The sequence below is a fragment of the Anastrepha ludens genome, chromosome 3 (genome assembly GCF_028408465.1).
Source record: "Anastrepha ludens isolate Willacy chromosome 3, idAnaLude1.1, whole genome shotgun sequence".
Taxonomy (NCBI): domain Eukaryota; kingdom Metazoa; phylum Arthropoda; class Insecta; order Diptera; family Tephritidae; genus Anastrepha; species Anastrepha ludens.
This window is the reverse complement of record NC_071499.1, coordinates 55,436,696-55,459,362: the sequence shown is the minus strand read 5'-3', so window position 1 is coordinate 55,459,362 and position 22,667 is coordinate 55,436,696. Positions and strand designations below refer to the sequence as shown.

The 22,667-nt window shown below is 37.9% G+C and overlaps 1 protein-coding gene across 5 annotated transcripts in view; it reads right to left on the bottom strand.

Annotated features, from left to right (window-relative positions):
* Nucleotides 1-22,467, bottom strand: part of LOC128857996 (protein shifted) — a 49,617-nt gene extending 27,150 nt beyond the window's left edge. For 3 of the 5 annotated variants that reach the window (XM_054093884.1, XM_054093883.1, XM_054093885.1), the window contains exon 1: nt 22,253-22,467. The gene's annotated coding sequence lies outside the window, so the exon portion shown is untranslated. Of the gene's footprint in view, nt 1-22,160; nt 22,184-22,252 lie in introns of those variants that run through there. The other 2 variants (XM_054093881.1, XM_054093882.1) reach the window with 2 other exon arrangements.
* Nucleotides 22,468-22,667: the final 200 nt, after the last annotated feature.

Here is a 22,667-nt window from a genome sequence, read left to right as displayed (position 1 = left end):
GCAGGCAGTTCGAATAAAAACGACAAACGTAGAGGAGACAAAAAATGAATATCAAACTACTTTTCATGCATTCCCATTCACTTGCCTCGTATATAGGTATGTAGGTATGTATGTATGCGGGAGTATGTGTGTAAGGATCATAATTGCCGGGAAGATATATGGACTGGAGAGGCGGGCAGACTTCTTGGCAGCTGAAGAGGCTGATGGGCCACTAGCTGGAAGGGTCGCGCAACTACTCGTTCACATACATAGACACATATGCATATATGCACGTGTAGAGACATTGTAAATATATTACTTGTACCTTCTGCTCAAATATGAACGAGACGTTATCAATAAATCGGTCCGCGGATGACATATGGCAAAAATACATTTTTTGTTTTTTGGTAGGACTGTTATAAGCTTACATGGCAAATTTCAGCATGATATGTCACATAGTTTGTTTTCTGTGCTACTGTAAACAAGTCAAGCTCGAGTGTGTTCTTCGAATTCTCTTTTATGACTTCAATTGTCTCAAAATGTTTTCCACGGAGCGGCAACTTGAGCTTGGGAAACAAGAAAAAGTCACATGGAGCCATATCAGGCGAATACGGTGCTTGCGGAACGATATTAACATTATTTTTGTTCAAATAATCGCGAACAAGACGTGATGTGTGAGCTGGTGCATTATCGTGATGCAAGAACCATTACTTGTTGTCCCACAATTCCTTCCTTTTAAGACGAATGTTCTCGCGCAAACGCTTTAAAACGTCTAAATAATATTCAGCGTCAACTGATTTTGCGATTTCTGCGATTTTCAAGCACAATTTCCTTTACTTTTTCGATGTTTTCGTCGATTACTGATGTTGCTGGACGACGTTCAAGAGGCAAGTTTTCAACCGATGTACGGCCCTCTTTGAACGAATTGTACCACTGGAAAACACGTGCACGCGATAGAGCAGAGTGCCCATAGGTTGTCTGCAACATTTTTAAGGCGTCTGAAGCCGAAATTTTGTTGGAATAACAAAATTTGTTGGAATAACAAAATTTCTAACAAATTCTTTGTTCAACTTGCATTCCATCGTTAAATTCGAAGAACACACTCGAGCTTGACTTGTTTACAGTAGCACAGAAAACAAACTATGTGACATATCATGCTGACATTTGCCATGTAAGCTTATAATAGTCCTACCAAAAAACAAAAAATGTAATATATTTTTGCCATATGTCATCCGCGCACCGTTTTATTGATAACGTCTCGTTCATATTTGAGCAGAAGGTATATCAGTATGAAAACTACTGCAAACTGCTGTGTAACTAAGCCTAACTAATAATCGAGGTTGCATGCAGCAACGATAACGAAAGTGACACGCTGATTAGGGCAACAAAAAGTGTATTAAAGAGAAAAGAGCAACTAAAGCTTCATTTCATTTCAATTGCATAGTCATTAGCTAACATGTTATTTTCTTCAACCATCATCATCGTATGGCGCTACATCTCTGGCTGAGCCTTGGCTTGCAAGACGATTTGTCTCCATACTTGTCGCCAATTGCACCCTTTTCCCAATTTCCAATTGCCAATTTAGTCAGGCCTTCTCATACTTTGTTCCTCCACTTCCATCTGAGTCGTCCTTGGCCTCGAACATCTGGCTTTGACCCTTGTAATCTTTTCTTTTTTTCGCCCCTCCCTTATGCGTGCAACGTGTCCTACTCATCTAATTCCCTGCGCTTTAATAAATTTCTGTAAATTTCATCGTGTCCTCTAGCCGTATCAATTCTGCAATCTCGTCGATATTTCTTCTTATCCATTCGTTATCCTCCTTTATCGATCCATGTACTTTTCTTTCGGAACGTTTTAAATCATCTTCTTCATTTGCTGTCATCACGAAGGTTTGGAAAATACCACGCAGGCTTAGATTTCTTCTTAATCTTAGATAGAGAGGTAAAAGATAATGAGTAGAGTAGAGACATCCGAAGGATTGACAGTTAAAAATTTGCGAATATTACGGATTCATGTTTAAACTCGTTATTCAATGGATGCCTATGCATATAGAAATTTGGAGCAGAATATCTGTCAAACCAGTTGTTCAAAACCTGCTTTGAGCACTTTGCCCATACCCCAGCGCGTAGCTTATACGCAATGAGATGGCTCAATTATTGTTACATTCACTTTTACGGATAATACGAGTATTCATCCAGTACAAGGTCCTACCGGGTGCCTTGAAAAAGCCATCGCCGTTATAGAAATGAGTCTGGTCGTGAAACAAGGCTGTCGATACGTTAACCTCTGCCGACTCAGTATGTAGAATACGTGGAATTTTTAGAGGAAAGATCCCGGCTTGGAGTTGAAATTAAAATGAAAACGGTGAAAAAGTTCAAATTCAAAAACTCATGGGTATTTAGAATGAGAAAAACCTAATGAAACTCTCAGGAGAGAAGATTTTGCATATATTATTGTAGTTTGGGGAAAAGAAATTCATTCATTCCTTCCCAAAGCCCAAAATCATTCGCAAATGGTGTAGACATTTTTGTGAATCATACCCAAGTTTCTGTTTCACCCTGGTATTTTGAAATAAATGCGAAAGAAAGTTAATATTTTTGCGTACAATAGAATTGGCGTTGCTGATGTCTTTTAATGAGTTGATGTTTTTTAAGTTCGCCTCTCCATACTAAGAAATATACTGATTTCAAGTAATGTAAGAAAGAAAGGTTAAGTTGATATTAATGAAAGGTTCTCAGTGGGTATCACTTCCCGAAAGAATGCTCAGTAAAATTTATTATACATGGTGAAGTCCAAAATTAACAAGACTGGGCTAAAATAGAAACGACAGGAGCTTTATTCTGATAGCTTCGAGTTTATTTATTCAAATTAGTCCCCTGGCCTCGATACACTGTTTTGAGCAATCTAAAAACTTTTCGAAAGAGTGTTTCAGGTCATTCACCGGAATGTCCTTCAGGATGTAGGTATAAGCCGTTTGGATGACTTCTACGGTCGCAAAACGTTTTCCTTTCATGGCCAAATGCAATTTTCCGAATAGGTAATTAGAAGTCACAGAGAGCCATATCAGGCGAATACGGTGAGTGATTAATGGTTAAAATGCGATTTCTTATTTAAAAAATCAGTCACAAGAGTGAATCGTTGAGATGGTGCATTATCATGCAATAAGCGCCAGCCTCCTCCTTCGCTGTATTCAGGGCGAATTCGACGAATGCGATGCAACAAACGCTTCAAAACGCCAAGATAGAAAATTGCATTGACGGTTTGGCCCGTTGGCACGAACTCCTTGTGAACAATTCCCTTGGAATCGTAAAAACAAATGAGCATCGACTTGATTTTTTACTTCTCCAAACGCGGTTTTTTGGGTGGTGGCTCGTCTGGGGCCTTTCATTCGGCACTTTGACGCTTAGTTTCAGCTTCATGTTGGAAACACCACGTTTCATCACCAGTTGCAATGTTGTAAAGGAAGTTTTCGTCTTTTCTCGCCTCTTTAATGAGGATGTTGAATTCTGAACAATTTTTGGTCCTCAGTTAATTTGTGCGGAATGAAACGTGCACAGACCTTTCGTCAGCCCAAATGATCATTTAAAATAAATCAGCGATAAATCGATCTTTGGAGATATTCAACTCCGATTCCATGTATTTCAACGATGATTTGGTTCATTTTTAATAAATTTACGAACAATTTCGATGGAGTTTTCAGTGATTACTGATTTTGGGTGGCTCGTATGTTCATTGTCATTTGTGTCCTCACAACCATCTCTAAAACGTGTAAACCACTCATGAACTCTGGTACGAGATAGACAATCATCGCCATACATTTTTTTCATCAATTCAAATGTTTCGGTTTTACCGATTTTAATATAAAATTTGATATTAGGACTTTGTTCGAAACTCATTTTTCTACCGATGATACAAACATAGTGACACTTTAGACACAAAAACTTCGATTCTATTCCACCGAATGTCACCAAGCTTTCACTGGAGGTAGGGATGTAACTCCCAACGCACTAACTCATTAAAAAGATGGCGCCATCAAAAACATTTTTTTGACGATAGTCTTGTTTATTTACCTTGTATATATATATAATTGGCGCGTACACCCTTATTTGGGTGTTTGGGCTCCTCCATGTGGCGTGCGTCTTGATGTTTGGGTTGGAAATGGGTTTTTATGAGAACCTTTTTCATGGCAGAAATAAACTCGGAGGTTTGCCATTGCCTCGGCAGCTACTACGACCGCTATTAGAAAATATTTTTTCTTCTTTTTGGTGTTTCACGGAGACTCGAACCAACGTATTCCGAATTCAGAATGGTAATCACGCACCAACATATTCGGCTACGGCGGCCGCCGATGTCTTTAGCAAGCCATATTTCATGATGTTTATGTACCCAATGCAGTTTTGAATGCTAGAGCAAGACAATGCATTCACCGATTGCATTCTGGTAATCTGAGCATCGAAGCTGAGACACACAGGCCATTCCCTTGTCCAGAAACTGAAGACTAGTCGGAAAACCGTTTGAAATTATTTGTATGTTATAAGGCTGGTGCCAAGAGAAAGCTCATTCTATGGGTGCCACACGAATTGACGCAAATAATCTTTGCTGATACATAAAGAATGGTTTGGTAACTGGTGATGAAAGACCAAAAAAATCGCATATACGAACAAGAGCCAAACAAAAATGTTAGTCACATTACGATAAACGGGCCCGAACGAACACCAATTGTGGAATGCTTTGTTATGTATTTGGTAGGATTTTAAGGGAATTATCTACTATGAGCTGCTTCTATCGGGCCAAACACCCAATTCGGACCTCAACAGCTAACCAGATTGAAGCAGAGATCAAGCAGAAGCGGTGAGAATTGCCGAAGATCTTGGTAAGTGCTACGCCACATTCAGACAACGGCAGACCACACACATTTTTTAGCGATACGCCAGTAGCTCCGATCTGGTATCAAGTGATTATGACTTTTTCAATCAATTGCAAAATTTTCTAGAAGGCACAAAACTGGCTCGTAAAAATGAGCTTGTCTGTTTGGGCCTGAAATACCTGCAGTTGGCCCTAATTCGAAAAATTCTCGATTATTTTTCTTCCAAAACTGAAAGTTTCTTTTATATGCAATGGGTATAAATGTATGATCTTGCATATGACATCAACTAAAACTTTGGCGGTGGCTGCAACAATTGCGGCACATCGACTATCGATCTCATCAGGTGGACGAAGTGTTGAAGAAGGGGTGACGCGGTAAGGGCACGGTTTGACATGCCATTAACAAAAGTAAAAAAGAAAAAAACATACTTCAAATCATCAACAACAACGTCAATAGTGAAGAGGCAAGTACATGATTTATAAGAACGTATCACCAACAACAGCAACAATCACTATTATTATTGCTACGAAGGCGCGAACGACGACGACACAAAAAGTGCAAGCCCCATACATAGCCAATGCACGGTGGGACAATATACATAAAAATGTGTGGAGGAAATATTTGCTAAGCGAACTCTACAAATATGTTTTGGTTCACCGTTATGCTTAAGCTATAATATATATTAATATGATTTTTCGCTTAGCGAGCAGAGAAATGATAAATCGAACACGGCAAATGTGCGTATTTGTGTAGGGGTTTTTGCTTTTTTTTTCGAGAAATGAGTACGAAATGTTCTTGCTGAATTAAAGTATGAGGAATATAACGTTTATAGCTTTGAAACCGAATGTAATCCAATTTTTCTCACCATAATTTTTAATATTACCGTTTTTTACATCATTCGTTTTTTTTCATAGTAAAAATCTAGTTAATTTGTTATGAACAATTGAATTGTAAAAATACAATTTTAAAACTCTAAAAATTTTATCACCAAAGTACAATCCTTTCTGAATCGATTGTTGGTCGAATTTACTCAATCGATTAATTCTAGCGGAAGTTCTTTTTCTTGATTTCCGCGATTTGGAATGAGTTGAACAAAGCACGCCAGTTGTTTTTTTTTTTTCTCGTTCTAACCGGCGCCAATTGGACATACCAAGTGAAGCCAAGTCCTTCTCCACCTGATCTTTCCAACGCAGAGAAGGCCTTCCTCTTCCTCTGCTACCACCAGTTGGTACCGCATCGAATGCTTTCATAGCCGGAGCGTTTGTATTCATTCGGACGGCATGACCCAGGCAGCGGAGGTCCAAAAATCTTACGCAGAATCTTTCTCTCAAACACTCCAAGCGTCGCTTCATCGGATGTTGTCATCGTCCACGCTTCTGCGCCATACGTAAGGACGGGTATGGTGAGATCCTTGTAGAGTGCTAGTTTTGTTCGTTGAGGGAGGACTTTACTACTCATTTGCCTACTTAGTCCAGAATAGCACTTGTTGGCAAGAGAGATTCTTTGTTGGATTTCTAGGCTGGCATTGTTATAGGTGTGAAACAACATCAAAACGCACATCAAAAATAGGTTTATAGCATATATAAATAGGTTCCATCGCCTACGATAATCGCCGTCACCAAGAATAGGCAAAGAACAAAAATAGGTACTAAGCGCTTGAAATTATTTGATGCCGGAACATTTGGTGGTGGCAAGGTAGGTCCTTCTGCGTTGGACAGATCCACTTGATCTACTCTGCTTCACTGGATGCTTCTAATCAACGTCGTACAAATAGAGGGATGAACAGTTTTATGACGACTCCGAACCTAAGATGGTTTTGTATGAGGAACTTTTTTTGCTGCCCAAGGCTGATGGAATACAAGGTTGCACCTTTCGTATCCGCTGTGTCGTCAAGCTCCATGAATAAATAAACAAAAGGAAGGGGAAGACTTCACTTGTTTGTGAAGATGAAGAGTAGACTAAATAGGCCTTTTGTTTGTTTTGTATTGGAAAAGATTCCGACGTCAGACTTGTCAAAATCGCACAAAATAAAGTAACTTTTGGAAAGACGCCACCTTCCGTATTCAATTCGCCTAGCTTGCTGACGATGTTTCATCTCTACAGTGGGCATCCAACCCGAACCAACAATATGGCCACTATTTGTGGAACTCGTCCAAAACCTCTTAGGTCGAGGTGTGACAATTAAGAGGAATCTATCTAAAAAAATGCGAACACGGTTTTCTGGAATTTATTTATACTGGAGCCAATACTCCAGTGTGCACTGGATTTCCCCGAGTTCTGTCGAATCTGCTAACAAAAGTATCAGAGTTCTCCCTGCACTATATTTAATAAAAACTAACTTACAATACTACACAGTAAGGCGTAAAGGATGATTTTATTACATACATATATATATATATATATATAGAAGAACATATAAATGTAGAAGACAAATAGAGAAGCCCATCGATTATTCAATGTTTCCAATTGGTGCTTAATTATTTATAACTAAAACAAAGTTGGTCGAAATTATTTAACCGATCCGCGAATATCATAAAACAACAGAAATTAATGGTTAAAAAACCTTGTTTTTTGTGCTTTTAATTGTCGGAAAAGGCACATAGCAATTGGTGGCAATAAACCGGCTAAGGCGACTTATCAAAACAGCGCAACAATATCAACATAAGAGGCCGGCAAAAAAGAAGTAATAAACACTAACATCACTTTGCTGGTGCTACTACAAGGTATAAATACTATACCTAGATATATGCATATGTATATACACACAAAAACACGTGCGTATGCATGTGAATGCAGAGTCAAAATAACTCCTCAATTCAAACGTTGGAGAGTGTGGCGAGGTGAGCACGTATTTAACTACTTAAAAAATTAACGCGCCACTGACTTTTGCCGTCTTTCTTGATCGTTGCATTTTGTTGTTTTTGCCTTGTTATTGCTTCTGCCTTTTTATGTATTTACGCACGTAAGTATGTGTGTATGTATAGTTTTATGTTATTCTTCGTATTTTAGTGGGTAGCTTCTGTTGATTGCTATCATTGCTTTAGTAACTTCCTTCACATTTCCGCACCAACTTTGTCTGCACACCTGCAGTGACTACAAGTCCACTAGCCAGCGATTTCCAGACATCCAACACCCAGACATACGAGTACGAGTTTAAACATATGTACATCTTCATGCATAAGTTCATGCCCTGCATTAAATTGAACTGTCTCCAAGCTAGCGTGGAACTAGTATGTTGTTGTAACATAACTTAATGGTTATTACCGAAGTAAAAAATCCGGTGGGTTCACGATCGAGTCAAAAAGAAGGGGAAGTTAGATGTGTTGAGTATGTAAGGATCTATTTTGGATAAGTAGGAGCTTAAAGCTTTGTAATATACGGCCGCAGCCGAATGGTTGGTTAGTGACTAGCATTCGGACGTGCACGGGTTCGAATCGCCGTGCATGAATCACCAAATGTTACTTACTTATATGACCTGATCAAGAATCACAACCCCTACCGGATTAGCCGACTACAACAAGTCTCGCCTGGCGTGTCTGCTTGGCACGCGCTTTCTACAATATGTTGCATCAAGCGATGATCAAGTTCCCTCGAAATAGACATTCTATCGAAGGCATGGTCTTCCCTACGTTGTTGCCCTCTAACTTGCCATCTGAAAACCTTCTTTGCTGGAGGTTCTGCGCGCATGACCCAGCTAGCGCAAGCGCTGAATATTGATGCGCTTAACTACATATGTCCTCATCGTCGTAGAGCTCACACAGCTCGTGGTTCCTTCGGGGGTAGTAGTTATTGCTAACACGAAGAGGATCGAAGATTTTCCGAAGTATCTTTCTTTCGGATACCCCAAGAGCGGCTGCATCAATTTGCAATACAACCCATGTTTCAGTGTCATACACTAGCACAGTTAAGATGAGCATCTTGTGGAGTGTTAGTTGTGTCGGGGGGAGAGGTTTCTGCTACAAATTTGCTTACTGAGACCATAGCAAGCGTTGGTTTATCTCCAGGTTGACATCGTTTGTTGTTCTGACGGAGGATGGTTCCGTGTGTAGAAGTTCACGCAAGTGGGTTAAGTCTTTGATCGCCATTCATTTGGGAGTGGCCAGAACGATTCTTCTGGATACGATCCATGCAGTTCACAGCTTCCGAGCTTCACCTAAGTATCCTCTCAGTAGCTTCCAAACATCCGGTTGAGAGCGAGCTAATGTGAGAAGGCGAAGCAACCCAGTATATCTGGTTGTAAGCAGAGTTTGCGACCCGCCACACAAAAACACCGATTCCAAATGTTAGAAAACGTTTTTTTCTATAGCGGTTGCCCCTCGGAAGGCGATGGCAAACCTCCGAGTGTATTTCTGCCATGAATAAGTTCCTCATAAAAGCCCACTTGCCGTTCGGAGTCAGCTGAAAACTTTAGGTCCCTCCATTTGTGAAACAACATCAAGACGCACACTATAAATAGGAGGAGGAGCTCGACCAAGTACCCAAAAAAGATCTTTGAGTTTTATTATATGTTTATATTATTTTTGGAACCTTTACTAGTCCGCGCTTTGTTTCCAGAGTTAGGTTTAATAGTAGCACCGAAAGAGTGGGTACTCATTTTTGCAAGTGGAAGTTACCATCCAGTGACATGTGTAAAACAGGGAGCGGAAAAAATAAAGGTAGAAAGGAGATATGCAAACTATGATTATTAGAAAATGGGGAAGGGAAATAGTTGGCCCCTAATAGAAAAATTCCGCAAGGAACTAGTGTCCAAACCAGATACGAGTAGTTCCCGGTTGAAAAAACGTAGATAAAAAGCTTTTCCCCGCTGTAGCTAAAATACGAAAGCCAAGATAGCTGAAGCTTATCTTGCTTAAAAGACGGAAGCTGAGTAGTAGATGCTGGAATGATTCCTCCAAACAGCTACCTCAGAATTTGAATCCGACACTCGCACCAATAACAACAATTGTGCCTTTGTTAGCCTTAGAAGCTCCCTCAGTCATAACACTCCGCGATCAAAGAGACTTTGGAACTTTGTAAAGCCTACGCACAGCGGTCCAAAAGCGGATCACAGGTAGTCAAGGGAGCCATACCTTATCCTTGCACTGAGACTCCAATGCAAGGGTACCCTACCTAGCCAGCTCATTAGTGAGACAAATTTCTGCACAAGCCTCAACAGCCTCAGTGAAGAATTAGTTGCGACCTAAAGGGCACCCCTGGGGGAATGGCTGTAAACTCTAAAAGGCGCTTCGCAGGTGAAGGATAGCAAATTCTTCCCAGATATGGGTGGTAGAAGAGAAATTAAATATCTCCCGCTGACCAAACAAACCTGAAGAAGGAAAATTTCGTTAAAAAACATCCTAACCTCAGCGTCTGTACATTTTATATAGGTGCAACTGGAGCGGGTGACGGCGCTGAATCAAGCGGCTATATAAATGTGCTAAACGGTCCTTGAGCTCATCAAACAGTTACTGGTTACCCAATACTGATGCTTAGGCGTGGATCCCAATTCCCAAAAATCCCCCTGCACAAAATGCAGCCGGCACCAAAATAAAAACTTAAAAAGGTATTAGAGGTTAGATTCTTTTCTCAACCAACATGTTAAAGAATACTAGGAAAAGTGCGAATTACATGCAAAGCAACAACACTAAATATATGTAGTTTGAGTTGAAGGTGCACAATTATTTGAGATCGAATTGTCACATCCGTGAACGTATCGGCAATCGTACAATTACGAGCAAATAACTTTAAATTTGGATCAGCGTACAGTACTCAAGACTCTAATGTTCACCAATACACTAGAACTGATAGTTTTAAATTGGGTACACAATGTATCATATGTAACTAGTCTCATAATAAGGCTTTCAAAATGTTCACCACGGGCTTGATGCACTGAAATGAAATGAGCCACAAATAAATTACGGAAAAGGCGATCAGCTTCAAAAAGCCGGTTAACCAGGGGTAGTGAGACGTCCAACAAGCAAACGTATGACCGTTGCCAACAACAGCCAACAGCCACCAGCCAGTTGTCCACTCTGCGCAGCTAGTCGGACAATCGACAAGCAAAAGCCGTTTAGCTTAGCCAGTTAGTCTGTGGGATTTATAAGTGTGTTGCTTTTGTCTTTTTCCCTTTTTGTTCTAAAGGCATTACAGGTATTTTCGTTCAATGTCCAACTGTTTGTCGGTCGTCTCAACTGTTTATTTGCTGGTTTGTCTATTTTTGCTGCTGTCTCGTATGGTTTGTAGACTTCCTCACTTGTTTTTTTTTTTATTTTTTTTTTTTTTGTTTTTGTTTTGGACATACATATTAACATGTTGCAACAAAAAAGTGAATCACACCCTTACAAACATAGCAAACATAGACACGCACTTGTATAAAACCTCATATAGATATATGTATGTGTGTATGTACACTTGTACATCCTGGCAGGAGAAGGTGTCGACTGATGCTGCTACTGATGGGTACAAATGAGCAGAATGTGACAAAAGCATTTCAAGGGGCAAGAAATGAGTCAATAAAACATCTATTCGAGCGTGGGAATGGTCACTTCCTCTTCTTCGTTGCTTTTTCTTTTAGTTCTATGGCAACACAATGGATGGAAAGGTGATGAACACATCAATTCGTAGTATCAATTGGTTATTTGGTTTACATGGATATAAATTTATGAGAGAGTATAATAAGGGAAGTACTTAAATAAAAAATAAAAAAATAAATAATTGGCGCATACACTTCTGTTAGGTGTTTGGCCGAGCTTCTCCTCCGATTTGTGGTGTGCGTCTTGATGTTGTTCCACAAATGGAAGTAGTACTTAAAGTACTTAAATACATTATTTATTTATATATGTTAGTACAAACGTACATACATATATGGGTGTATTATAGAAATATTGATTTTTGTGATTTGTTTTGTGTAACAATAAATGGATCAAGCGACACAGCTAAAAGCTTAAAACCCGATTCTAAACAGATGCGCTTGCAATTGGGCAGTACATCAATTAATAATTAAATAAATTAAAATAATTTTCAACACAATGCATGCATACTTTAGGCGCACACGAGAGCTGTGGTGTTTGGGGTTCACACCCGACTACAATTAGATTTTTTGCAATAAGCTGCATAAGAATTTTTTTGCAATTTTTTATACTTCCCACGCGCTTGCTCAAAAAGTGGCGATTGTTTACTTAAGGGGGTATTCTGTGTAGAAATTCGAAAGAACCGTTTTTTTTTATTCTCAAAGCTTAACCTTTCAAGAATATGTCCTTAAAAGGATTTGTTAAAATTTTAATTATTTTCAGAGATATAACTATTTTAATGTCACGACTTCGAAACTGGCTCGGCTGGAACCCCAATTGCACCCAAAACTTTAAATGCGTTTTTCTTGAAACTATATATTTCAAAATGTTTACCTTGATTTCTCAGGTTCTACTTAACCGATTTACTTGAAATTTAGTGTGAACCTTCTCAATATATATATCTATCGTACTTTTTATTATTATAAACAAAATAAGAATTTTTACTATTTTTAAAAAATTCCGAAAAGTAACAAAAAGTAGTAAATAAATTTTTCATTTTTTCGGGCAGCCGTAATTTGGCCAAACAATTTCTTTTTTCGACTTTTTTGTACCAGCATTCATCAAGATGAATAATCTTTTTTATTTTTTTGTTTCAGAACGCATTATTAGAACGCTTGCAATCGTGGTAGGTGTAGCGCGCCATTTTTTGTTAGCCCCCCACTTCAACAACTTATTACTTTTTAAGTTTTTCGTTTTTGGATATTTTTAACTTTTTTATGTATTTTTAAAACATTAATAAATATCTTATTAAAAAATTGATCGTAAAAATATTTGTTATTTTTTATTTATAGCACCCGAAAAAACACCTCAAATTCATGCCTCCACACTAGAATACCCCCTTAAGGGGTAACACCACTGTAGAAATTTCAAAAAATTGATTTTTTTTTTATAAGCTTAAAAAATTCTTTGAACCTTTTAAAATACAGAACAAAAAGTTTTATACGTTACCGAAGTTTATTTCATAAATATTTTAAGCTTTTAACCAAGCGTTAGTGACTGCTACCTAACAACTTCTCCAAATTTCCAAACTCTAAACGCGTTTTTCTCAAAACAAGTTTTCTGAAATTGGCACGCAGCATAACTCAAACAATTTTTAATATTTTTAATCGGGTTTTTCACTACGTCTGTATAATAACCTTCTTAAGAGAAGAGCGTAGGGGTTTTTCGATAGATTAATTTAAACTATTGTTATAATTATTTAAATGCCGTTTTTTTAGTCCAAAATAGAGTTTTTTCCTTTAAATGCTTGCTAATTCCACAAAAATAAATATTTTTTAAATCTTCTACGTGTTTCTCTAGCTATTCTTATCTAGATTAAGAAAAAAAATGTTTCTTTGTTCCAGATTAAAATTTGCACCCTCTGTGCTGCGTGCCGCGGAGCTCCTTCAAGAGAAACCACATTACAAAAAAGTCTCCTATGCCGCCATTTTGTAAAATTTTTCGATCAAACTTTGTAGTTTTGTATTTTAATATATAAGTAATAACTTCCCAAATCAGAGTGATTCCTTTCCCTTTCCTTCTATACAAAAAAGTTCTTTAAAAATCGTGTTTATTTTACGCGTGTACAGTGGTGTTACCCCTTAAGGAGTTTTTTGCCAAATTCTAAAGTTTTTTTATTCAGTGTATAGCGTAGGTGGTATTTTTCAGCACCAAAACTGATTGTCCGATAGGAGAGGCTGAAAAATACCATGGTTTTTTATTGTTTTTTTTTTAATTCAAAAAAAAAATTCCTACTTTTTAGTAATCACTTGCCACTCACTTTTGTAATAGAATAAAATGATTATTAACATTAGTTTGGGAAAAAGGAATCCATTATTTTGGCGTAAAATTGTTGCGCAAATGGCTTAACTCTGCTTTATAGTCGATATTTAACTGGATCTTTAAGAAAAACTGTAAAATGTACCGCATTTTCTCTTTGTTGACTTCCATTGTTAACACCCTGTACTTCACAAAACAGGAAAAGATATTTTAATGTGAAATATCACCTTGACAACGATCATAAACTTTAAATTGTATATGTAAATAATTAGCGCGTACACCTTTTTTGGGTGTTTGGCAGAGCTCCGCCTCCAATTTTTGCCGTTCGTCTGTCACTAATATCACTATAGAGCTTTGCTTCCAGACCACTTTTTTCTTTATATTTTGTTTTGTCTTTATCTTCCTTATTTATATTAACCTAACCTAACTTTTACGGCGGTCGTCGTAGCCGAATGGTTTGCTGCGTGACTACCATTCGGAAGTGCACAGAACATAAATAACTACGCAAACAAATTAATAACCGTCTATCTGCTAAGCACTTTGCGGACTATCTGCGGCTTCCGCACAATTTCTGATGACGCTTCGAATGTCATTGCAGGACTAATCCCAGTTGATATTTTGGCTAAAGGAATGCAGAGATTATTTACAAGGCTATTCGAACTCTATGTCACTCTACCGCCCACAAACAGGATCGGTGGAACTGGTCACCCAAGGGTAAATGGACGCATGAGCTAATACCTGTCCTTACAACGTGGTTAGAAAGGCACCACGGAGGAACAAACTACCACCTAACTGAATTCTCCTCAGGGCACGGGTATTTAGAAAATATTTCAAATATCTTAGATTTGACCATGCCAGTTCATTAAACTGTCCAATCGGCGCGAAGAGGAAAGAAGATGTAGAGAACACGTCTTGTTCCAATGCCCACGCTATACTTCCGAAAGCTCTAAAATTTTAAGCGGATCAAATATTATGGATTTTAGGCTGAAATCAGCTAATAACTGGGAGAAAATTGGCGCGCGATCCATAACGCTCTAAGACGCGTAGAGTTTCCCAGGCCTTAAGAGCCTTTGAGCTAACCAGCCCCGTGAGATAATACCTTTTTGGCAGTTCCGCGGGGAGAGTGGTGGATAGTAGAGGTGTTTAGTACGTAGGTGTGACTATGAGGCTGCAAGTCGTGCATACCGCTATGCCGGTATAGCAATACTCATAAGAGTTTCCTCTTCACGGGCGTCATCCGTGCATGCAACACCAAATGATAAAAAAAGTTGTTTCTAATAGCGGTCACCCCTCGGCAAGCAATGGCAAACCTTCTTCTGGCATGGACAAGTTTCTAATAAAAAAGGCATCTGCCGTTCGGAGTCGGCTTAAAACTGTGGGAGCCTCCATTTGTGGAACTACATCAGGACACACACCACGAATAGGAGGAGCAGCACGGTCAAATACCCAAAAACGGGTGTAAGCGGCAATTATTTATTTTATTTATTTATATATGAAGAAGTCTTCTTTCGTTTCCTAGAAGAAGTCTTCGTTTCACCGTCATACGAAGCTGCCTGTTTCAGTTCATTTTCCATTTGGAAACGTGGTCAGTCCATGGATCTTTAAGCATACGCCTTTATACCCACATTTCAAAGGCTTCTATTCTGTTCATATCTCTATATTAAGGTTCTATACCTCCATTGCCTACAAGAAGACTGACCATACATTGCATTTAAGGAAGCGAATTTTTAATTCCATGCTCATTTCATGGCTACAGAGTATTTTTTTATAGTGGCAGAATGATGACCTTGCCATTTCTATTCTTGTTCTAATTTCTTCGATGCAGTCCCATTGCTCAGTAATCCAACTTCCAAGGTATCTGAATTTGAAAACTCTTTCATCTTCAATCCAAGGTGATAAAGCTAAATTTTTATTAGTATTTTTTCTGCACACTCGTACAGTCATGAATTTAGTTTTGGTGACATTAATCTTAAGGCCGTATGTATTATATTGCTGTATTTGCTAAATTTGTCTAAAAAAATCCCCGCCGTTGATATCTCTGAGCTTACAAAGTCTGAAAGTAATATATGTAACTTCTCCATCTTCTTCTAACCCTTTTAATACAGCCAAATTTTGACAGGATATGAAAGGTCACCGGTACCACATTAGAGTGAAAAAACTATGCGCCGAATGTTATTAGATGAAAGAAATCGGCAAAGTTAACGAAGCTTCAAAAATGAGTGGACATTTTCGATAATCAACTGATGCTTATGTTAGTTGCAGAATTGCGCAATAGAGTGGGCCGATTTTTTTTTTTTAGGATCGAATTCTAATACTGTGGAAAAGTTGCACTGTTAGACTAATAAAGTATGTGCCAAATTTCAGTCCAATCGAACGATATCTTCTGTCGCCGCTTCAGTTTAAATTCTGAACAACTTTAACTTTTTTGAAAATACTATTTGTTATCATGCCGGTATATGTTAATACAAATTTTATATGAGAATACCCATCGAAACAATTTAACTCACTAAACTCCACTCTGTTTGTTTGATCAAGCAATACGTTTATGGAGCTCCCAGTAGCTCGTCCTTGTACTGAGAGTTGAATTGAAGTTACAACAATTACTTTGTCTATTTTTTCTTCCGCTTTATTCGAAAGATATTGTTTCGCATAAAAGCATTTAATTACAATATTTTATTAAAAGTTTATATGGCATTGACCAAATTTTCTCTAAGACAAAAGTTTAATTGCCGATTGCCCAAAAAAATTTCAAAGTAGGGGAGAGTAAGAGAGCAAAATGACATTTCCTTTTGAGGGGAAGTTACGAGTTTTTACTGGATAAACATAAACACGAATTAAAATTTGCGATTTGAGTCAAAAATCTTAATTTAAATAAAAATGGTGATTCAAATGGAGAATATAAGTAAATATTGGGTATGGGAATAAGATTACGTTCTTTCTTAGCCAAAGTTACTAATTATTTAAACAATTATATAATGCATGATATTATGTGAAGCATGTGCCATTGGAGGCTACAACTTTCCTCTGACCAAAAAATCGAGTTATTTTGACTTGATCCATTCATTGAGCCAGTTTGCGATGCTCGCGTAAGAAGTGAACCGCTCTCCAATAAACTCTGACTGCATTGATCGGAGCAGATGGTAATCTAAAGGTGCAATGTCTGGGGAATAGCGGGTGGGGCAAGCTTTCCCAATTCGGTCCCTCTAAATATTTCTGGACCAATGTAGCAACGTGTGCCCTGGCAGTGTCATGCAGCAAAATCAGTTTGTCATGTGTAGCTCGATTCAAATACATTAGCTGCAGTCGGTAACGATCGCCAGTGATGGCTTAAGGGGTTAGGGGTAGTCAGAGGCCCGAAAAAATGATGATTTTCACGAATTTTTTTTTGCTACTTAATTAATATATTTAACAAAAATAAAAACATAGCATAAAAACATCATGTTTTAACTTGACTTCACCAAAATTTCAAAAAAAAAAATTAATAATTGCAAAAGTTATCGCTGTTTGTGTGAAGCCCGTTTCTGCAGAAGTCCCTTGCGGTGAACATCACAAGTCCTTGCAGATTCATCTAAAACCAATCGGACAAGAAAAATTAGTTTTATTAATAGATAATCTTGTGCCTGATCGAAGCATTTTTTTTTTTTTTCAAAATGAACAAAATGGCGGCCTCAGAAAATTTTTTCCAGATTTTAGAAAAAAAAACCAACACTTAATTGTTAAAAAAAAATCGAAATTTTTGAAAAAAAAAAAAATCCTTCGATCAGGCACAAGTTTTTTATGTTTTTCAAAAGCTGTATAAATTTTATTGAAATCTACGTAGCGGTTTTTAAGTTACAGTGTTCACCAGTTTGAAAAACATAGTTTTGAGAAAAACGCATTTAAAGTTTTGCTATCGGCACCGGAGCGGCCGAGCGCCCTTTGTTAATTGTTGAATAATTTGAAAAGTATTTGTCGGATTCACTTCAAATTTTTACACAATATTTTTAAAACATTATACTTTAAGAAAATGCAAAAAAAAAAAATCGATTTTAGAAGATGGTTTAAGCGGTTCATAATAGATGACACCCTTCTGATCCCACCAGATGCACAACATAGGCTTTGAAGCATGAATATTTTTGTTCGCTGTCGATGGACCTGGTTCACCTGGCAGGCTCCATCTTTTTCGACACTTATTCGGAGGAGTCATAAAAATGTCGGTCCGTCTATTTGTGGAAAAAATCAAGAGCACGCCGCATAAATAAGGAGTAGTTCGGCCAAACACCCAAAAAATGGTGTAACCGTCAGTTATATATATAAATGTATATAAATAACTTCCAACAGTTATCTAACTAATCTTAAATTTCTCGACAAGGGCCTTCCTGCATGCGATTCCCACTCGACGACTTCCTTGATTTTTTTCAATATTTTCGACGATTGGCTTTTTAGAACGGAATCGTTGAAATCACCGCTTTGCTATGGCATACGATACTGAAGTGGGTCCATGAACAGCACAATCTTGTTAGGCCGTCTGCTCCGGCTCTTAGAATTTCCTTACCTTTTGCCTTTATTTTGGAATGCTGTAACGCACAACTGGCTGTGCCAAGCAACAAATTTTAAAAGAACTTTTTTGAACTGTAATGCTTCAGCTTTATATCATCGTATAGTATGACCCGTTACAATTTACATACGTACGAGGTGTGTTTAAAATGGGAGGTGAGTTTCTAAAAACCAAAATTTTCAAATAATTAAATAAATAATAATTTCAAAAATTAGTTTTTTATTCATCAGCTTCTATTTCGTCGCCTTGAAAGTAAACCCCCTCAAATATTATACTATATAAATACTTGTGCTGACGCTTTTTCCAGTTCGCGAAATTTCAAAAGTCACTATACTTTTTTAATACACCTCGTATACTTATGCACAGGACTCACACATCGTTATTTACAACAAGACTTTTAAGCTTGACGACTGCAATGAAGTGAAACTGAACAATTCTATTGGAAAATTTGTGGGCACTGCAAAGAGCCTAGGAATAACTTTTAATAGAAATCTGACTTGGGATATCCAAACCTATAGTGCAATAGGCAAAGTCTATGGTATGCTACGATCATTATGAACTACTCAGCACTTTACCCCAGTGAAAATTCCACTGCTTTGACCAAAGGCGTTCTTAAAGGGTTAGGGGTAGTCAGAATTTTCAAAAAATTGGACTTTTTGTTTTTTTGCATTTTCTTAAAGTATAATATCTTAATATCTATTGTGTGAAAATTTCAAGTGAATCCGACAAATACTTTTCGAGTTATTGAACAATTACCAAAAGGCGCTTCGAAGCGTTCTAACTAGCAGCAGCTGCAAGCAACCGACATCTCGGGTTTTATTGTTATGAATGTCCATTTTAATGTATGTATAAGTATACCTAAATATATATATATTCCCTATATATACCCTACTTTATATATTTACAATTTCTAGGTAGTACAAGTGCTGAAAAATATTTTTTTCCTAATATTTAATTCGTATAGGTTAGGTTAGGTTAGGTTGAAGTGGTTGTCCTGTGGGACACACTCTGGCTCATATCCCCTTGTGATGCCGCGTGGGGAGCTTCCCCTATTTCTCCTAAAACCAGTGTGCGCTTTTCAAAAATTTTAGAATACCTCCTATTTCTGCAGAACTGAGATCATCCAATTCGTTCAAAAATTGTCTGCCTAGAATAACAAATCTCCGTCTGGATAGAGCAGGACAATGGCATAGAAGGTGTAAGATTGTCTCTTTGTCTTCCTCATCAAGACAACTTCTACAGAAGTCATGTGCTTGCACAGCCATCCTTTGGGCGTGCCTACCTATTAGACAATGCCCCGTTATGACTGAATTCAGTGTGTTAATACTGTGCTTATTTTGGCTTAGCAAAGATTCTGTGTGTTTAGCATTGAGAGTCGGCCACAGTTGATGGGCGATTTTGCAGATGGCTTCATTACGCCATCTTTCGTTTGCTTTCCTTACGATTTCTTCAAGGATAAGTAGCTTATATATTTGTAAGGGTATGCCTATGTCATTGTACTCATCGGTCAACTTGTTGCCGAGCCTCGCTAGTTCATCGGCTCTGCAGTTACCCTGAATGTCAATAATTCGTGTATAAGTCTACATAAATTGATAGCAAAACTTAAAATGCGTTTTTCTCTATGTTCACTATGTTCTTTAAACTGGTGATCACTGTAATTAAAAAACCGCTTGATAGATTTCAATAAAATTTATACTGCTTTTGAAAAACATAAAAAATTCATGCCTGATCGAAGGATTTTTTTTTCAAAAATTTCAATTTTTTGTAACAATTAATTATCGGGTTTTTTTCTCGAAAATCTGAACTGAAATTGAATTATTTAGAAAAAAAAGCTTCGATCAGGCACAAGATCATTTATTAATAAAACTAATTTATCTTGTCCGATTGATTTCAGATGAATCTCCAAGGACTAGTGATGATCACCTTTTCACATGCCCTCTAAAACCGACTCATCTAACACCCCTCTCCCTCTGGACCCGTCGAAACAGCCTGGGCCTACCTTTAGATAAGCTATACGAAGACGACCGGTGATAAGCCCTACACAGGCGGGGCTTCGGGTACTTTTTCCCCCGGACCCGGAGTTCTCAGAGGGGCCCGGACTCGAGATAATACGTATTTATATGAATTAGACATTATTGGCAAGGGCCCGCATTTGCAATTTTTCCCCGGGGCCCGGATATGCTCTCTACGGCCCTGCGTTTACGCCATGAGCACATACCCGCTTTTTCTAAACTAATATTTTCCTTACCATTTAATGATTTGCTAAAATTAAATGTTTAACACTTCTGCACAAAGTCGTTACTTCTCAGGAGCCCAAATACCTTATGGACCGACTTCAATTTGTTAAATTGTCTCGATACCTTCACTTACTTAGTATGAAATACAGTTGCCTAGTAACAGAACGACAGTTCCTTGCCCTTGCGATCCATCTTTGGAACTTCCTACCATTACAAATCAAAGTAATCAAAAGCACACCACGCTTTAGAAGCGAACTGCTACCTTACTTTGTTGCCAATAGTTGTTGATATGCACGTAAGAATATCTTTCTTTTCCCCCTTTTCTCTTCTCTGCTATTTCTATACCATCACTATTTGAACATTCTTTATATGTATTTAATATCTTACAGAGTCCTTGTGCTAACTCCATATATAAGTACATTACCTTTAGGTGTACTTGCAGTCACTCATAAGTGCAAACACTCTTAAATAACTTTTGGTTGTGTGTTTGATAAACAAATAAATAAAAAATAAAGCGGAGCACATTTCGCACTTTTCAATTCAACATTAACAGGTGCCGAATAATAACCTACAATCCTATGTAGTTCATAACAGCAAAATAACATAGCAATGTTATTTGATAGAACTCAACAACTGCGCCCAATTTCCATTAGCACGCACCGAGCGTGGTCAAGCATTAAAGCCGAATAATACATTAATACACTCCCAATTAAAAATCAATATATCAAACATGAAGCATACAGCCGATCAGAGGCCGATCTATTAATAAGTCAGATAACATATTTACTTATGCATGTGTCTGTATGCACATAGGCAAGTATGTATGAGTGCGTATGTAGGCATCTACATAAAACTTTAGCGCTTATGGGGCTGTGTGCAGCCGGTTTGTAGCCGCAAATTTTGCTGAATTTATTAATTTTTTGCAATGTCTTCTTTTGTTTTTGTTCAGTGATTGTCAACAACGTAGTCACAATTTTTATGGCATTTTGCCTTTAAGTGTTTTTCAGTTATTTTTATGGCATATCTACAGTATGTACGTAAGTGTATAGATATGTATGTGTATGTATGTTGGCGTACGAAGATCTATGTTTTTATTTACATATTTCCTACTCACATAAACTGAATGATAGCCGTTGAAATAAAATATACAGAAAAATCCGAGACGGAATTTAAAACTTGAGTATTAGAGATAAACAAATAATGAGACACTTAACTTGCGATGAAAAGCAAACGTTGTCAGCGCTTAATTAGCTTAGTTAACTTAATTCTTTATTTTTGTTTTCTTATTTGTTTGCTGCTATTTATCGTAAGACAGTTAATAACAATTCAAGTATTGAGCAAATAAGCTCCATTCTTCGCAATACTCCATACATGCATATGTTTGTATGTATGTAAATAAGTACACCCAGCAATATTTATGCGCGTATATGTATGTATGTATGTATGTATGTATCGCATAATACATGTATGTACATATATGCCCATTCAAAGATATACAGGATGTGTGCACATATTTTTTTAAGACCTTCCCAGATTGGCAAGTAAATTGCCAATAATGGCCAACACCACAGCAGCGAAGACACTTCACACACTCTTCACACAATACAAAAATTATAAAGCCACATCAGGCCATCATTCGACCCAGCACCGCGCGTTGTCACTTCTTGCACTCCGCCACACTCCTTGCACTCTTTATTTCGGTGCGACAAAACGCTTTCAACGCTATATCTTACAGCTAATGATGCTCCTTAAGCAGAGCCTTTTTTGTTTTAATTTTGCTTTTGCTTTCCAAGTAGAATTTCAACAACACACAAGTTCGAATTACCCGCTTCAAGTTTCGTTCTGCAAAATGTTTTCTTTTTTTTTTGTTTGTTTTGTTTTTTTGGCAACTTATCGGTGCGATCGATCGATGCGTCGATGCGATCAGCCTACGTTTACGTTCACACCACCTCGCATTCAAGCTAATACTGACTGTGACTTGACTGTGACTCTGATGCGCGTGTGCGAATGCGGCGGCGGCGGCGACTGCCTGACTGCTGTTGGTGGTGGCTGGTTGCGTTGTTGCTAGTAGTTGCCAGTTGTTGGTTGTTAGTTGCTTTATCCAACCCGAAGTGTTGGCAGGAAGTTTGCTTCGATGATCTCAGACGGTCGACGATGTTCAATCGGCATTGCTAGCCATTGTGTTGGTTTGAAGCGCTGGGAGCGAAAGTGGTTGGTGTTGTTGGTTTGAAGATGATACC